This window comes from Narcine bancroftii, chromosome 1 (genome assembly GCF_036971445.1).
Source record: "Narcine bancroftii isolate sNarBan1 chromosome 1, sNarBan1.hap1, whole genome shotgun sequence".
In the NCBI taxonomy this organism is placed as follows: domain Eukaryota; kingdom Metazoa; phylum Chordata; class Chondrichthyes; order Torpediniformes; family Narcinidae; genus Narcine; species Narcine bancroftii.
In genome coordinates this window covers 89035330-89053491 of record NC_091469.1, presented here as the reverse complement: position 1 = coordinate 89053491, position 18162 = coordinate 89035330, and the positions used below count along the sequence as shown (strand labels likewise).

The 18162-nt window shown below is 41.0% G+C and overlaps 1 protein-coding gene and 1 long non-coding RNA gene across 16 annotated transcripts in view; one reads left to right on the top strand and one right to left on the bottom strand.

Moving 5' to 3' along the window:
• Positions 1-18162, top strand: part of LOC138760976 (astrotactin-2-like) — a 1981947-nt gene that overhangs the window by 281399 nt on the left and 1682386 nt on the right. The window lies entirely within an intron of this gene.
• The window catches only part of LOC138761062 (uncharacterized), a 36807-nt gene continuing 30709 nt past the window's right edge, over positions 12065-18162 (bottom strand). Inside the window, exon 2 of the long non-coding RNA XR_011356093.1 lies at positions 12065-12320. This is a non-coding gene — a long non-coding RNA (uncharacterized lncRNA). The remainder of the gene's footprint in view (positions 12321-18162) is intronic.

The window sequence follows — 18162 nt, the reverse complement described above, 5'->3', positions numbered from 1 at the left end:
TGTTTATTGAATCAATGAAAATGAAAATTGTTGGACACAGATCGTGTCATTACCAAGCAGATGGCTTTTTAAAATTTAACTTCTATTGTAGATAATAGACCGCTGCTCATTAGAGTCCTTGCATTCTACTACTGCATTTGATTGGATGTGTGGCCATTCAGCCCAATCAATTTGTGGTGACCTTTGTGCTCCATTCGAGCTTTCTCCTGTGAACCTTCCAGTGCTTCCTCTTTCCCTCATTTATTTTTAACTAGTCACTCCATAAAAGCACCTGTGTTCATCGGCAGCCCACTACTTGTCAGACCGAGCTCTGCAATCTCTCTCCTCCACGGGCTGCAAAGTTTCTTCTGAGCTTCTCACTTAAATTCGATGGTGACCATCATGTGGTGATGGCTTTCAGTTGTTCTCCTCAAGTGGAAAGTTTCCCTCTCAGCCCACTTTGCCAACACCTTTTACAATGATCAAGATCCCTATTGGGTCACCACTCAACTGTATATTTTCAAGTGTTAATCTGGTCATCATTTCCTGGTATTGTACACTCATATTTCTCGGATCATGACTAATGAAACCCAGTGGTATTCCTCTTCTGTGAATATTCTAATTATTTCTGATTTCTGTTTTGTCTTTCATGACGATGCTGACCTCTTTTGGGATTACTTATCCACAGCCACATCAGCTCTCTCCAAATTCAGTTTTTCTTCTGGACTGTTGAAGGTAGCACAATAATAGGAAATAAGGCAACTAGGCAAAGGCTTTGATTCTTTTGTAACAAAAGATGACACAAATAACTTCCCAGAAATGTGGGGGAACTGGAATCTAAAGGCAAAGGAAGAAGTGATTGCCACACAAGTAGGGACTGCTGGTTGGGAATTTGTGTGGAAGAACAGGAAAATAGGGCAAAATTGCAGCCATGGTGATGAGTTGCAATGCAATTATGGACACCATGTCAAAAGTAACAAATAAAGGGCTAAAGGCTTTGTGTTTAACTGCTCGCAATAAAATAAATAGTCCTGCAGATCTGATGTTGTGGCCATCATGGAGTTGTGGCTGAAGGATGGATGTCATTGGGATCTTAAAGTCCAAGGAGACACAGTGTATTGAAGGATAGGCAAGTAAGCAGAAGGGTGACGTGGCTCTGTTGGTTAGAAACAAATTTAAATCGTTAGAAAGAGGAGGCATCGGATCAGAAGATATGGAATCATTGTGCATTGAGTTAAGAAATGGCCAGGATAAAAATGACATACTTACAGACCTCCGAACAGTAGCCGGGATGTGGACAACAAATTATAATAGCAAATAGAAAAGATGTGTCAAAGGAGCAATATTATGGTCGTCATGGAGATTTTAACATGCAATTAGGTTGGGGTAACCAGCTTGGAACTGGATCTCAAGAGAGAGAATTTGTAGAAAGCCTACAAGATGGCTTTTTGGAGTAGCTTGTTGATGAGTCCACAAGGGGATCAACTGCACTGGATTAGGTGTTGTGTAATGCACTGGAGGTGATTAGAGAGATTAGAGTAAAGGAATCATTAGGGGTCAATGGTCGCAACAATATGATTGAGTTCAATTTGAGATTTAACAAGGAGAAACTAAAGTCAGGTGCATCTGTATTTCAGTGGAATAAATGGAATTACAGTGGCATGAGAAAGAAACTGGCAAAAGTAGATTGGAAGAGGCACTGATAGGGAAGATGACAGAGCAACAATGGATGGAGATTCTGAAAGAAATCAAGAGGGTGCAGGTTAAATACATACCACAAAATAGAGGAAATATTCAAATGGAAATTGTCACAACTGTGGCCTGCTTTAGTCTTCTCAGGATATGCAGTCACTGTTGCACCTTCCTGACAAGTGAGGAGATCTTGTGTGTCCACGATAGGTCACTATGTAAGTGAAATCCAAGGAATTTGGTGCTCTTCACTCTCCCCGCAGCAGTTTTATTGATGTATAGTGGAGGGTGTTCATTCTTGGTCCTCCTGTACTCTATGATCATCTCCTTTGTCTTGTCCATGTTGAGCCTCAGGTTGTTTTTCGAGCATCACATCACGAGACTCTCCACCTCTTCTCTGTAGTGTGATGAGACCAACTACTGTTGTGTCATCTGTAAATGATGACACTGTTGGAGCCTGATCTAGCGATGCTGTTGTGGGTCAGTAACGTGAACAAGAGTGGGCTGAGCGCCCAGTTCAGAGGTGTGCTAGTGCTCAGCATAACGGTGGTCAACTTTCTGCTACCGACCTGGCCAGATTGGGGTCTTTCCTTTAAGAAGTCCAGAATACAGATACAGAGAGGGATGTTGAGTCTTAACGATGACAGCTTCTCCACCAGCCCATGGGGTCTGTGCCCAAAATGTTGGTGCCTTTGATCAGCAAAAGCCACGAGGTGTTAGCAGATTCGAGGGAAGTGAAGCACTGACAAAGGGTACCCGAAAATGCGGAGACCACCCTCCATTTGAGAAAGAGAAGCAGAGGAGATGACCCTACAGGATGGTGACCATGGCAGTGGACAAGTTAGGAGCTATGTGGCTGAAGGACCCATAGAGATAGTGGTTGTTGGTGACTTGAGGCGAGGAAATCACACAAGTTGCAGTCTGCTGGAGAGTTTTGGAGATTAGGATCTGGAGTTTGGGTTACCGATGATTTGGACTGGACTCTGTGTGGCTACAGAGATTGCGGGAGTGCAGGAGGTGAATCCATGGACACTTGGTGACTCTGGGGATGTTCCCTTTTACTTCTCTTTCTTTGACTGTAAGAAACGCATCAGGCAATTTCTGCCGGTAGCAAATCTGTCTGCTGTTAGGCAATTTTGTGTAATATGACACTTTTTATTACATGACAATAAATTCAATCTTGAATCTTGAATGATCATATTAAGTGTGGAGCAGAAGTCAATGAACAGTAGTCTAGATACTGAGACATTGTTCTTCAGGTGGGCCGGAACAGAGTAAAAGGACAAGGCTACAGCATCGTCTTTGCAACAATTTCTTCTATAGCTGAATTGAAATGGGTCCAGTGTCTCTGGGAGTTGCACTTTGATGAGTTCCATCATCAGATGCTCAAAGCATTTCATAATGGTGGAGGTCTGTGCCACTGGGTGGTAGTCACTGAGGCCTTTTACTGATGCTCTCTTTGGTACCAGGATGATGGTGGCTGCCTTGAAACCGACAGGGATGCTGAACTGCAGCAGTGAGGTGTTGATGATGTCCATAAAGACCTAAGTCAATTTATCTGCACAGTCCTTCGGGTATATTGTTTGGTCCCGCTGCCTTGTGTGGGTTCACCCACCTCAGCCACTACTATGCAGTGGACCTGTTCATCAAGGGGAGATGAAGCTTTTCTTCACGACATCCTCGTCTTCTTATCAAACAGTGAATAGAAGATGTTCAGTCTCTCTAGCAAGGAGGTGTCATTGTCTTTAACATGGAGGGTTGACTTGTGATCTGTTATAGTCTTGATGCCGTACGACAGGCACCTTGTGTTGCCATTGTCACACAGCTGTCTGTGATTCTTCTATGCATACCCAGATTACATTAAAGAATTCAGATCTGGTTGATCATAGGGTCATCCTCTCCCCTGTCCTGAAGACAGCATCATGAAGTATGAGAAGTGCCCGGACCGCTGCTACAAATCACGGTTTCTGGTTAGCCCTAGTTGTGAAGCATTTGATCTTGGTGACACCCTCAATGCACTTGCTGATGTAGCCAGTTACTGAACTCATGTACTCCACAATGTTTACACAACCGTTGTATGTGGATACCTCCCTGAAACAACTTCAGTCTGTGGTCTCAAAGCGCTGCTGTGTCTCCCCGTCACCTCCCACCAAGACTTTATTTCCCTGCGAACTGGCCTAGTTTGTTTTGCCAGAAGTCTGTATGCTGGGGTTAGCAGGATAGATATGTAATCTAAGTAACCAAGGTGGGGGTGAGGGGTAGCCTTGTATGCACCAGGACATTAGTGTATATTCGATCCATGGTGTTCTCACCTCTGATAGTGAAAGTGGACATGCTGTTGAAACTGGTAAGATGGCTTTCAGTTTGGTGTGATTGATGTCACCAGCAACAATTATGCACCATAAGGGCAGGAAGTCTGTGCTTTGCAGATGGCACTGTAAAGCTCCTTGATGGCATAACTCTCATTAGCTGAAGGCAGAATGTAGATTGCAGCAATGAGCATGGCCTAGAATGCCCTGGACAGATAGAAGGGTCTGCATTTCACCATTAAATACTCTATCTGCTGAGTATGTGCCTCAGAGTGAACCATGAATAAAATATAAGAGTCTGATTGCCTTTTGGGAAACCTCTGGCCCATGAAGAAGCATTTGGGATGGGGTGGAAAACCTTGAATTCATGCATTGGGAATACATAAAAGCTCAGAGAGTGTCTTAAAAACTGCTGTGCTACCTGCCTTATCAGGCACTCCCTGACCCGTCTTTAGAAGAGTCAGTGTTTCCCATGGTTTAAATTTAGATGTACACCATGGTAACAATCCCTTCTGGCCCATGGTCCCCATGGTACACCAATTAGTCCTTCAATCCCCATATGTTTTTGAAGTTGGGTGGAAACCAGAGCACTCAGGTGAAACCCACACAGACACTGAGAGAGCATACAATTTTGTTGCAGACAGAGCTGGTTTGAACCTGGATAGGAACTGTAATGGAGTTGTGCTAACCGCACTCTACATCACCTTTGTTGACCTCACCAAAGCCTTTGACACCGTGAGCAGGAAAGGGCTTTGGCAAATAATAGAGCGCCTCAGATGCCTCCCCAAGTTCCTCAACATGGTTATCCAACTGCACGAAAACCAACAAGGTCGAGTCACTTACAGCAATGAGCTCTCCAAACCCTTCTCCATTGACAACGGCGTGAAGCAAGGCTGCGTCCTCACACCAACTCTCTTTACTATCTTCTTCAACATGATGCTGAAACAAGCCATGAAGACCTCAACAATTAAGACGCTGTTTACATCCGGTACTGCACGGATGGCAGTCTCTTCAATCTGAGGCGCCTGCAAGCTCACACCAAGGCACAAGAGCAACTTGTCCGTGAACTACTCTTTGCCCATTCAGAGCCAGCTCTCCAGCGCATGACGTCCTGTTTTGCGGAAAATGTTTGGCCTGGAAGTCAGCCTGGAGAAAACTGAGCTTCTCCATCAACCAGCTCCCCACCATGACCACCAGCCCCCCCACATCTCCATCAGGCACACAGAACTCAAAACGGTCAACCAGTTTACCTACCTCGGCTGCAACATTTCATCTGATGCAAGGATCGACAAAGAGATAGACAACAGACTCGCCAAGGCAAATAGCGCCTTTGGAAGACTACACAAAAGAGTCTGGAAAAACAACGACCTGAAGAAACACACAAAGATCAGCGTGTACAGAGCCATTGTCATACCCACGCTCATGTTCGGCTCCGAATCATGGGTCCTTTACCAGCATCACCTACGGCTCCTAGAACTCTTCCATCAGCGCTGTCTCCACTCCATCCTCAACATTCATTGGAATGACTTCATCACCAACATCAAAGTACTCGAGCTGGCAGAGTCCGCAAGCATCGAATCCATGCTGCTGAAGACCCAAATGCGCTGGGTGTGTCACGTCTCCATAATGGAGGACCATCGCCTTCCCAAGATCGTGTTCTATGGCGAGCTCTCCACTGGCCACCGAGACAGAGGTGCACCAAAAAAGAGGTACAAGGACTGCTTAAAGAAATCTCTTGGTGCCTGCCACATTGACCACCACCAGTGGGCTGATCTCGCCTCCAACCGTGCATCTTGGCACCTCACAGTTTGGCGGGCAGCAACATCCTTTGAAGAAGACTGCAGAGCCCACCTCACTGACAAAAGACAAAGGAGGAAAAACCCAACACCCAACCCCAACCAACCAATTTTCTCTTGCAAACCGCTGCAACCATGCCTGCCTGTCCTGCATCGGACTTGTCAGTCACCAACGAGCCTGCAGCAGACGTGGACATACCCCTCCATAAATATTCATCCGCGAAGCCAAGCCAAAGATATTTTAAATCACCAACAATAATCCTGAGGGACTACAGAAGAGAGATCGCAGCTTGGGGTTATGTTAGAGTCAATTCCCATCTCATTGCCATGCTAACATGTCTGTCCATGGTGTCATGCATTGCCAGACTGAGACCACCCACAAATTTGAGGAACCACACCTCATCTTCCGACTGGGCACCCTCCAACCGGATGGCATTAATAGCGATTTCTTCCCCTGTTGCCTTCCCGCAGCTCTGTGTCTCTCCCTTTTGCCTTATTCCTTTCATACAGACATAATTCATTCTCATCTCTTCCCCTCATCATATCTGGTTAACACATTTTGTTGGACTGGATTCCTCCCTCAACCACCATTGTCTGCATTCTGAGATTTCCTGTTTTTCATTCAGTCTGCTTATTCCTTGAAGAAGGACTCAGACCAGAAACAATGCCCTTTGTCTCCTATGGATACTGAAAGACCGGTCATTATTTTTTACCTCAATCACAGCTTCTGTTTATGTTTCACTTTTGTTAGAGTCAAATATCTCATTGGTTTCCTTTTTTTTGCTAAAATCAGTTTAACACTCATATCATCTAACAGCTCCAAAGCATTGCAAAGCAGGACTAGATGAATTTGGTAGCACTGAGAAGAAGCTTTTTTTTTGAAGCTCCTTAATTCAATGAGAACCAATGGCACCCATTCATTATGATGCTGAATGTTTCCAGGATTTTGTTTTCATTTCAGATGTGACTTCACTGCCCCAGTTCAATCTTGACCTCTGGTGTCGTTCCTGCTGAGTTTGTGTGGGCTTTTGTCTGGGTGCCAAAACACAGTAAATGCTTCAGGAATTCAGCCGGTCTTGCAGCACCCATGGGAGTATTACTGATGTTTTGGGCCTGAGGCTTTTTTCTGAATGGTTCAATTTTGTCCCACATTCCAAAGACATGCTTGATGGTAAGGTAGTCAGCCACAGTAAATTGCTGTGGAGTGCATGGACTGGTGGAATCAGGAGAATAGGTGGTAATGGGAGTGGAGAATTAATGAAGGTGGGATGAATGGAATTTCTCTGAGGGCCAGTGAAGGCTGGATGGGCCCCTTCCTGGGATGGGAGAATGGGGAAATATTTCAGATTTAAAGCATCTGCAAGGTTTTGAATTTCATTCCATCAAAACAACTGGTTTGGAACGGAATATGCACATTCATATTTAATGGCTGAGATAATAGAGTTGGAATTCAATTTAAATCTTAGCACCTCACAAGGAATGAAAACTAATTTTGGTTTCATTAGTACTACAGTAAAACCCCTGGTTTCTGGAATTGAAACAAACTGCTGCCACAAGCATCCAGCAAAAAAACTGAGGAAAATAAAAAAAATAACAGGGTGAAAATATGCAAGTTTTAAATTGTAAATGTTCTCTGAAGTTACACATAAACCTTTGGTGAAAATGCGAACAAATATTCAGGCAGCGGAGTGCGTTGACCGTGCTTTGTTCACAACAGCTAGTTGAATAAAGATGTGTGAAGCAGCAATGGTATCACCGAGGATGAAGAGCTGGTTAATGCTGCTCACCATTGGGGTGATTCTTTTAAAGTGTCTCCTTATACCTGCTTACTAACAGTTGCCCCTGTGAGAGGCTTTATCTGTAAACTTGGGGAGGGGAGGAGTTGATTCTGTATAATGTCATTGTTCATTTTTTAGCAGCTCCGTGGAGGGGGAAGAACCAGCAGATGCCGTGATGGTTAAATGTTTTCAAATAAAGTGACTGAAAATAAATTAAAATGGTTTAAGGTTATATATTCATGTTTGTTTAGTGAAAGTATAGTATTTATTTTATCTTTTAAACTCTTTATTCTTAATGCAGGTGTATTAGTTAGGTAATGTAAGAATAAGTCTCAAGCAACTGAAAAATACACCTATCTGGAATCTATAAATCCCCATAGATGCTGGATACCAGAGCATTTACTGTATCTATGAGATCGAAAGGATCCAGTTTCTTGCTCTGACTTGATAACTTGCTGCCTAGCAGTCAAAGGCCCCAGAGACTATGTGGTGCTGGAGACTGTCTCATGGGAACCAAGTATCGGAATCAGGATTCGATAGGGTACTAAGGACAAGAAGGGGTCCTCAAGGACCTTGGGTGCTGAAGGCTTCTTGATCATGTCGAAAGTTTGGATCTGGAGCTCGTGTGGCTGATGGTTTGGACTGAAGTCTGTGTGGCTGCAGAGACTGTAGAAATATTGGATATGAATCAGTGGCTGTGTAGGAACTTTTTTTTGCTGCTCTTTCTCCTGTTGTTAGGGGTGCAGGGCAATATTCATGGTGAAACTTTGCCTTATGGCAGCTAAAAGTTGAAGTATATCATGAATATTACATTTTTAATTTATTACTACATGACAGTAAAAGGAGCCTTTGAACTGAAGGATATTTTAATCTCTATCTTTGTAAACAGAGATTGATTTATTATTTGCAAACAGGGGGTTGATTTAACTTGTGTCCTTAGCTTTTCAGCACAAGTTTCAGCTGTACATAAAAGAACCAAAGAGATAACACAAGTCCTGAAGTTTAAGGCAAGATATCTACCTCTGAACTGCAAAATGCACAGATATCCAGATTGAACTTTTCAGTATTAAAATGGCATATTAACTGTTGATGATCATTGTGTATTCAACATCAATCATTCACAATAATTTGCAGTATCTCTGTGATTTGTTAAAAAAAATGAAATCCATCTTGTGTCACCTTAGAACTCAGTCCTGCAAAACTAAAATAATTTTCTGTTGGATGAATACTGATGCAAAAAAAAATGACCTGTTAAAATCTCCTTTGGAGTTTATTTCCTGTTAATTAGGCTTGAAAATAATAATCCCAGAATAGCTCGCAATTATGTCATCATGAAATGTTTTTTCCATTTCCAGTCCATATCAGAGCCTTTCATCTGGACTAATACACTTTAAATAGTGGGGGTCTGACAAACCACAGATTAAATTCAAAATTCAGGTTTTTTGTTAGAGTACATACATAACATCACATACAGCCCTGAGATTCTTTTTTTTCCTGCTGGCGAGGCACAATTACCACTTACACCAGACAGCGAAGATTTCATTTTTGGGTGTAATTTATGGATTTTGGGCTGCTGATCACAAAATTCACTAAATACATACTTTTCTTATTCAATCTCATCTATGTAGTGCACGTCGAACGAACCAAAGACTTGATCCAAACCAAGGCTTTTATGAACTAAAAGACTGGAGCATATCACAAATAGGTCGACCAGTCCAGAATGACCTGGTCTGGCTAGGAGCAATCCTTTAAGACCTGCCAGTAGGTGTGGCTACACTCTCAGCCAATCACAGTCATCCTACACTACCATCTGTACATATGTACATATACACATTGGTGATAGAATCTGTACTATCACAATCTATTTTTGTGATTTCCTCTCATTTTGTCTTTTAGTATCTTGCCCACAAAGCAAGCTGTTTTGGTCACTCTAACCATACCTGGGCATGCACTCAGTTCAGGTGCTATGCAAACATTGTTTTAGGCTTAGGCATTCTTCGTCAGGATAGATGCAGACAGGCTAAAATAGCAGCTATCAAAAGCAGATGCTCTGAATCAGAATTTATTGTCACGAGCAAGTCACAAAATTCATTGTTTTCCAGCAACATCACAGAGCATGAAAAGTTAAAGTAAGGCAGTTTCTTTGATTGATTGATCATTTAGGAATATGATGGCAGCGGGGTAGAAGTTGTCCTTGTGCCGCTGAGTGCTCATCTTTAGGCTCTTGTATCTTTTTCACGATTGAAGAGGGCATGGCCTGGTGGGGGGTGGGGTTGGGGTGAGTGTCGTTGAGGATAGAAACTGCTTTCTTGGGACACTGCCTCTTGTAAATGTCCTCAATGGAATGATCTGACGCCTGTGATGTTGCCGGCTGAGTTAACAAACCTCAAGTCTTTTTCTTGTCCTGAGCGCTGGCACCTAGGTATCAGATGGTGATGCAACCAGCTAGAATGCTCTTCACAATACACCTGTAGACTTGTACATGCAGTGCATTATATTGATATAGATTGAATGCATGTTGATGGACATGTTCTTCAGGCAATAGCATAGTGAGTGTACTTAATAATAACATTTATTGTCTTCAGGATAATTCAGTACAGCAGAAATGTCTAGTCAATATTGCAACAGCTGCAAGACATTCATTTACATTTGTGCTGTGGTGAGTATTTGTTTAATGCTAAATTCAATATACTGTAAATTAATCTAATATTTCTACAACTTCCTATGTGAAAGCAAATCAGCAATTTTTTTGGTATTCAGCATGAAATTGTCTATCATAATTCCCAATGTTTTTCAGGATGCAAACCTTTGAAAAAAAAATAGTCCAATTATAGGTAATGCACAAAACTGTACTCAAGAACATTTGTATACATGTAAACAAGTAATGAAATGTAAACAAATAGACTCTGCAATCCAGAGAGAAAAAGAATTAATAAAGTGCAAAAGTAAGAATACTTAAAGGAGTCCCTGATTGACTATTTTTTACTGAGGAGCCTGATGGTGGAGGGGTAGCAGTTGCTCCTGAACCTGGTGGTGAGAGTTTTGTGCAACCTATACTTCTTTCCTTTTTTTTCTGATTAGCGTCATATCTCGGAATATTCATAATGTAACATAAGGGTCACATGAGACAGCAGAGTGTTACATCTGTGAACTAGTCTAGCTTTAATTTGAAAGATGTATTTTGGATTAGGTTTAATGCAAACTCTAAAGTTTACATGTTGAAGGATAACAGAGAAATTGATTAGTTTCCATTTGATTACTGATCTATTGTTACCTGGTCCAGCAAATGCTCCTGGAGCACAAAACAAATCAATTAATCTATAGGATGATCTCATTGCAAATGTGCAGATGAAAAAAAGTTGTTTCTGTCTACCCAAAGGCATTTTATTCATGTTCATGTACAAAATGATTAGCAGTGGCTTTTGAGCACATGTTCCCTGAAGTCAGACCTCCAAGGTCAAGAATCATCACTGCATTGGAATATTCATCTTTTGGAATGGATATATGTATATTGAGCTATGCAACCTGTTGTTTTTTTCTTCTCCCTCTGGACAGGCTACCCCACATTACAGGGGGTTTGTGTTCTGAGAAAACACCCTTTTTGTGATTATCTATATTTTCAGATAGAAAAGGATTTGAAGGGTATGAGCCTAATGTGGGCAAATGGACAGCAAGTATCTTTGACCCACTATCATCAAGAAGAAGGTACAGGGGCATCAAAATCTCTTCTGCCAGGTTGGAAAATAACTTCTTCCTCAGGCTGTGAGTTTGATCAATGGTCTCCTGTAACCTTGAGTCTCTTATAAAGGAATTACATATTTATTTGATATTTCTTTGTTTTAATGTAATTTTATATGGTGTATATTAAGTGTGTATATGTGCACCCCATGGTTCAATAAAATCCTATTTCGTCTGGTTTTATATGTGCAGACAGATGAAAATTTATCTTATTTTCTTCTGTATTGCAGTCAATTTGTTTATATTTCTCTTTTTTGTAAATGTATGTTTTCTTTTTTTTAATTTTTTTTTATTTTTCACACTATGAACCATACTGACCAAAATACACACAAACATTTCCTTCTTGAATATACAGTGTCATTTTCTCCCTTTTTCCCCCCTTCCCTCCCTCCTTCACCCCCCCTCCCCACCCATTCAACGTTCAACATATATGATACATTAAACCCATTAAACAATGTCATCACACAATGAAAATAAACAAGAAATTTGTGTCATCTACTTTTACATAATGGGTCAGTTCATTTCGTCTTCTTCTCCTTCTGTCATTTTAGGCGGTGGAGGTCCGCAGTAGGACTTCTCTGTTGTGTTCCATGTACGGTTCCCAAATTTGTTCGAATACTGTGATGTTATTTCTTAAATTATATGTTATTTTTTTCCAATGGAATACATTTATTCATTTCTATGTACCATTGCTGTATTCTCAGGCTATCTTGAGTACTGTTTTTTTTATCACTACTTGGCCGACAGGAAAAATGAATCTCAGGCTTTAATGCAATGGCATCTATGTACACTGACAATATATTTGTACTTTGAACTTTGACCTTGGGACTAAAGCAAGTGGACATGTTTGGAGCAGATAAGCTGAGCCTGTTTCCAGGCTATGAGGGGCTGATTCTGTGTTACAGGACACCATGTCATCTGCATGGGCATCAGGAGAATGTGAGTAGAACAATAAACTTGCGCTGATTTATTTCCTTCATTGCACATTCTGTGGTGATTTGTGAATTCTCTCAGGGTGAATTTCCGTAATCCTGAAAATCATAAAGACAAGATTGATAATAATCACATGAGCTAATGAATAATAATTTGTGTATAATACATTTTAGAACATTTATTTTTAGGAAATAACAAGGAAGGCATTAAGAATGCTCAAAAACTGGCAGAATAAGAACACTGGACGAAAGGATACACAAAGGCACAGCATCATAAACTGCAAACTTTGATCAATGTCTCCTGATAGAGAGTTCAAATTAGATGGACATTGTTCATACAGATCTTTTGGCAAATGAGCAATATTACCCATTATATTTCACTAGTAATATAGCACTTTGCTGCTTCTCAGCTGCATTCTGTTTGTGGAAAGTTGGAGAGCTCCCATGTCACAATGAGCTATTGTTTTCACCTTTTACAGATACTTCACTGCGCTTTGTTTGACATTCTTTCTTAACCTCCAATGTTGGTTTTCTGTTCAGTGAAAGCTGCCATTTTCCCTCACCCCAGGAGCCAGCCATGACACACCTTATCTTGTATCTTCATCTTTTGGTGCCTGCTCCTGTGTAGAATGTCTTCTATAACCTTTGTACATGAGTCACCAAATGCAGAATAGGAAGGTTCTGACAAAGAAAGCAATTTGAGAGGCTCAGAGCAGTTGAGTGTTGAAGACAGAATAACTATAGATTTTAGGTAGGGATTTAAGAGGAGAGTGCAACTGAGAGAGTTTGAGATTGGGAATTGAAGATAGAGCACGTGAGAGGGATGGAAATGGGAAAATGAGGAGAGGAGAAGCTGTGAGAAGTAAAAGTAAAGCAGGAAGTATGTTTATAATTCTCTGAGCCGGTTTCTTCGATCTCCAAAAAGTAGTGCTTTGCTTATTTGGCATTAGCCTCATTCTTTCTCAGTATTCAATATATTGATTCCATCTTTTAGACTTGTTTAAGGCAATTCGATGAGCAGTTTTCCTCATGTTCTTTCATTTTAAAAGCTAGATTTCACTCACTGTCGAGACTTGTGCATGAAAATTGGTCTTTTGGGGATTGTGCTGGAAGGTAACCAGTACATAGAACAATGACTCTTATTGAGTGGAGGTAATGAAGCAAACAAAAATGGAAACTCAAATAATAGTATTGAAAATAAATCTGTGTAATACGTAATGCATTTTCTAAGTTTAGTCAGTATGAATGCATGACTGAATAGCTATCTGATAATAATGGTAAGCTGAAGACAACTTCCTCATGAACAATTGAACTGCTGTTTCATCTCTCTGAAGTGTTGCATGTGATTGTCCATTGTTATTTAATCACTTCTTCTCTTGATTAACTTGTGATCTCTGTGCGTGTGGCTCTTTAAATCTTCTGCTTCAAAATCCATCTGTCTCTCTGAATGCTGCTGGGGCATTTTTCCTTCATTTACACACTGTCTTCCAATCCCCTCCTTTACATCTTTTCTTCCAACTATATTGTTGTGTAGTCAGTAAAGTCCTGAAAGGAGAGTTGTAGTAAAGGAGAAGAAAATCAAACTGGAATTTAAGTCGTAGATTTCACAGTTAGTGAATTGGTAAGGATGGGAAAAGATGAGGAAAGGAGAACATATAATTTTCACTGACTGAAAAATCTGTTTTATTTTGGTTGTGAGCCAACAGTTTCCTGAATGAACACTTTTAGATGAATGTGTGAGGCTTTTCAGCTTGTAACTAAGGCCTTGAATTAAGATATGCTAAGCAGGATGTTTTCCCAATTTGCTTCATTGCTTCAAGGTAATTGACCAAAGCATCCTGATACCTTCCCAATCACTGAAGGGGACTTCAACCAGGCCAACCTGAAGAAGACTCTGACAAACTATCTCCAACATATAACCTGTGAAACCAGAGGAGCCAACCTAACTGAACACTGTTACATGACCATGATGAACACTTATGCAACCATCCCATGAATGCACTTTGGCAAGTCTGATCACTTGGCTATTCTTCTTCTCCTGGTGTACCAACAGAGACTGAGGACTACAGCACCAGTGATGAAGATGGTGAAAGTATGGTCAAGGGAGGGGGAGGAGAACCTACGGGACTGCTTTGAATCAATGGTCTGGACCATATTCAAGGACTCATCTTCAAACTTGAATGAATATGCTATTGCTGTCACCAACTTCATCAGAACCTTCATCAGGTCCACATGCATATACTGTCAGTACTCAACCACACCCTGCTGAGGACGAGGTTGATGGTGTTTAAGACTGGTGATCCAGATCTCGACATAAAGTCTACAGAAGACTGCAAAGAGAGAATTCCAAATGAAGTTAGACACAGAATCAGATACTCACCAGTTATGGCAGAGCTTGCAGGCCATTACATCTCACAAGGCAAAGCTTAACATGATAAATGGCTGTCATGCTTCACACCCTGATGAGCAGAACACCATTTATGTTCACTTTGAAAAGGAGAATTCAATGGTATGAATGAGAATCCCTGCAGAAGATGGCGACCTTGTAATATCTGTCTCTGAACCCAATGTCAGAATATCCTTCAAGAGGTTAAAACTTCACAAGGCATCAGGTCATGATGATGTACCTGGCAAGCAATTAGCTGGAATCTTCACAGACATTTTCAACCTCTCACTGCTGTAGTCAAAGGTTTCTTTCTACTTAAACAAGGCATCATTCATACTGGTACCCAAGAGGAGTAGAGTGAGCTGCCTCAATGACTATTGCCTGTAGCTCTCATGTCTACTGTAATGAAATCATTTGAGAGGTTGGTCATAGCCAGAATTAATTCATATCCAAGTAAAGACCTGGACCAAGTGCAATTCGCCTACCAGCCCAATTGCTCCACAGCAGATACAATCTCACTGACTCTCTATTCAGGCCTGGAACATCTCAACAACCTCAACATGTACATTAGGCTACATTTCATTCATTACTGCTCAGCTTTCAACACCATAATCTCCTCAATCCTGGTCAGAAAGCTTCCAAACTGGGCCTCTGCACCTCCCTCTGCGACTGGATGCTTGACTTTCTCTTCAGAAGACAACAGTCAGTGTGGGTCAGTAACAACATCTCCTCCTCACTGACAATCAGCACAGGTGCACCTCAGGGATGCAGGCTCTACTCTTTCTACACCCATGACTGTGTGACAGGGCACATTTCAAATGCCATCTATAATTTTCTGATCATACCACGGTTATCAGGAGAATATCAGACGGCAACGAGGAAGCGTTCAGGAGTAAGATAGATCAGCGAGTTGAGTGGTGGCACCCAACGTCAGCAAAACTAAGGACCCGATTGTGGACTTTGGGAAGGGGAAGCAGGGATAACTCAAATTAGTCCTCATTCAGGTTTCTGCAGCAGAGAGGATAAAGAACTTCAAATTCCTGGGTCTCAAGGTCTCTGGAAGATCGATCCTGGGGCCTTCATGTTAAGGCAATCATGAAGAAAGCTGCTCAGCAACTATACATCACGGAGAGCATTCTAACTGTTGTATCACTCTCTGGTATAGAGGTGTCATGTACAAGACAGGAAAAGACTACAGAGAGTTGTGAACCCAGCCTGTGCCATCATGGGCATTAGTCTTGACTACATCAAGAAAGCAGTCTCTATCACCTAGGACCTTCACCAAACAGGCCATGCCCTCTTCTCACTGCTACCATCATGAAGGAGGTACAGGAGCTTGAAGACAAACACCCAATGGCACAAAAACAGCTTCTTCCCCTCCGCCACCAGATTTCTGAATGGAGAATGAACCATAGGTGTTTTCCCCTTTATTGCAGTAATTTAAATTTTTTAAGTGTATTTGCAAAAAAAAAAAGATTTATAGCAATTTTCCATCTGTAATGCACAATAATTCTGCTCCAAACCAACAAATTCCATGACACTTGCACGATAATAAATTCTGATTCTTTTCTGCACTAAAAGACACTCTGGTGGGAATTCAGCAGGTAACAATTTGTGACCATGTTGTGTTGCTGGTGCTTTAGTTCCAGTTCAGTTAATGAATAGATTGTGCATTTTTTTCTGGGATTTATGTACCTTGGTAAATTGGATGGCTTTGCAGAATCAAGTGGCAACAGAAGGCAGCTGATGACATGAATTCTCACGTAATGCTGACAAGGTGTGGTAATTGTGCTTGGAAGACCTGCCATTTAACTCCATGAAAACTCCTCACCTGAAGAGATTTTGAACAACATGCAGGCTTGTTGGAATTCATTGTATTTTCCTGTCCATTGGAGAAAATAGCCCTTCATCAAGTTCTGCATGAGTGGTGGAGTTGTAAATGACTCTAATTATAACTTTAATCCTCTATGATTTGTGGCATCAGTGGACTCATTGCCTGGCATTCTGTGAGGGGAGATGAGTCCTGGATGGACTGTAAAAACAAGGAGTTAGAGAAGAGCTCTGGACAAGAGCTATCCAGCTGAAATCGTCAAGGAGTAAATTCCCTGTGTGGATCAGGGGAGGTCTCTTTTCTAGAGGTAGTGTAGAAATGGGGCTATTTTAAAGAATTACAGATGGAGATATAAATGGAAGCATTAACTAAATTGCTTTCATGAAATTGTGTCAAACATTTTTGAAATACCATCAGTCAGATAAGTTGATTCCATGTAATTGAATAATTATCATTTCAAAGATCCCCAACTTTGTTCGTCAAAGAATCCATATGGATGCAAAATACCCTTTTAAGTCGATTGCTGATCAACTTGTTCCTTGATTGTCTTCCTGATTTTTGAAACTTTTTCTCTTTATCCTTGATTTTGATGCATGATCAGTCACCTGATTGGCCATATCAACAAACACTAATGGCAGTTTGATCATAGAATATATATTCCAAATTGTCACAAAAACCTTTGTGGTTACGTCCTGAGAACAGTTTTGTCTTTGATACATCCTTAAGGCCCTCAGATTATCAGTTATGTTCTATTTTCATAAATTAGTTGTCTAATGTAACACAGAATTTCTCAATTGCAGAATTTTCCACAACTGTACACTATTTAACATAATATTCAGAAAGGTAATTTTGCAGTTCCTCCAGTAATATCTTTTATTTTTGACAAGACACTGTTTAAGTGAGCCTCAACCACTTTGCCTCCACAATCGAAGAGTGGATTTGTGCTAATCCATTTTGAATGTGCTGTATTATAAATTAATTAGCTTATAAAGATTATTAGAGTATTAAAGTTAAATTCCCTATAACTTGGCCTGATGTTCCACAAAGTTTCCTCCAGCTATTGTTTTAGTCTACAGTTGACCTTGTATTTGGGATTTGTTTGTTCTCTTCATCTTTAAGGCCACTTTTTAATCAGAAGCAGTATGTCACACCCATAAATAGCTCAAACATTATCTTTAGTGTCTTTTCCTACTCAACTGAGTCCTGATAATATCCACTTGAGCTCATTCTTCAACAGCACATGTACTTTTCCATGTCAATTTATGGTTGGGTCTTTTCCTGTAGCTGCCTCCATACCACTACATCCCCCATTCCTCATGTCCCTTTTAACCCCTCCCTATAATTTCTTCATTGGACAATAGAAATCAAATGTGCCAAAAAAAAATGAACCCAAAATGCCTCATTGTGAATGTAGACATACATTTTCAGTATTTGGTTCTTTTGGCCACGGATGTTACCTGACCAGACTGATTTGTAGAGTTGGTGGCTAAACCCACGGCAATTATTCATGTGCTTGTCAGTAATTATTTATCCCACCTCCCTGCAATTTGCTGCAGGGATGGTATATGATTGAATCTGAACTGATGTTTAGGGCTGAGTGGACCTGGGTAATTTTCCAAATGGTTGGGTAGATGCCATTGGAGCTGCTCAACTTGGGAAATGGCAAATTCTCAAGATCCAGCCATCCACTGAAATGTTGTTAGTGCCTGTTGCCTTTGTTATAT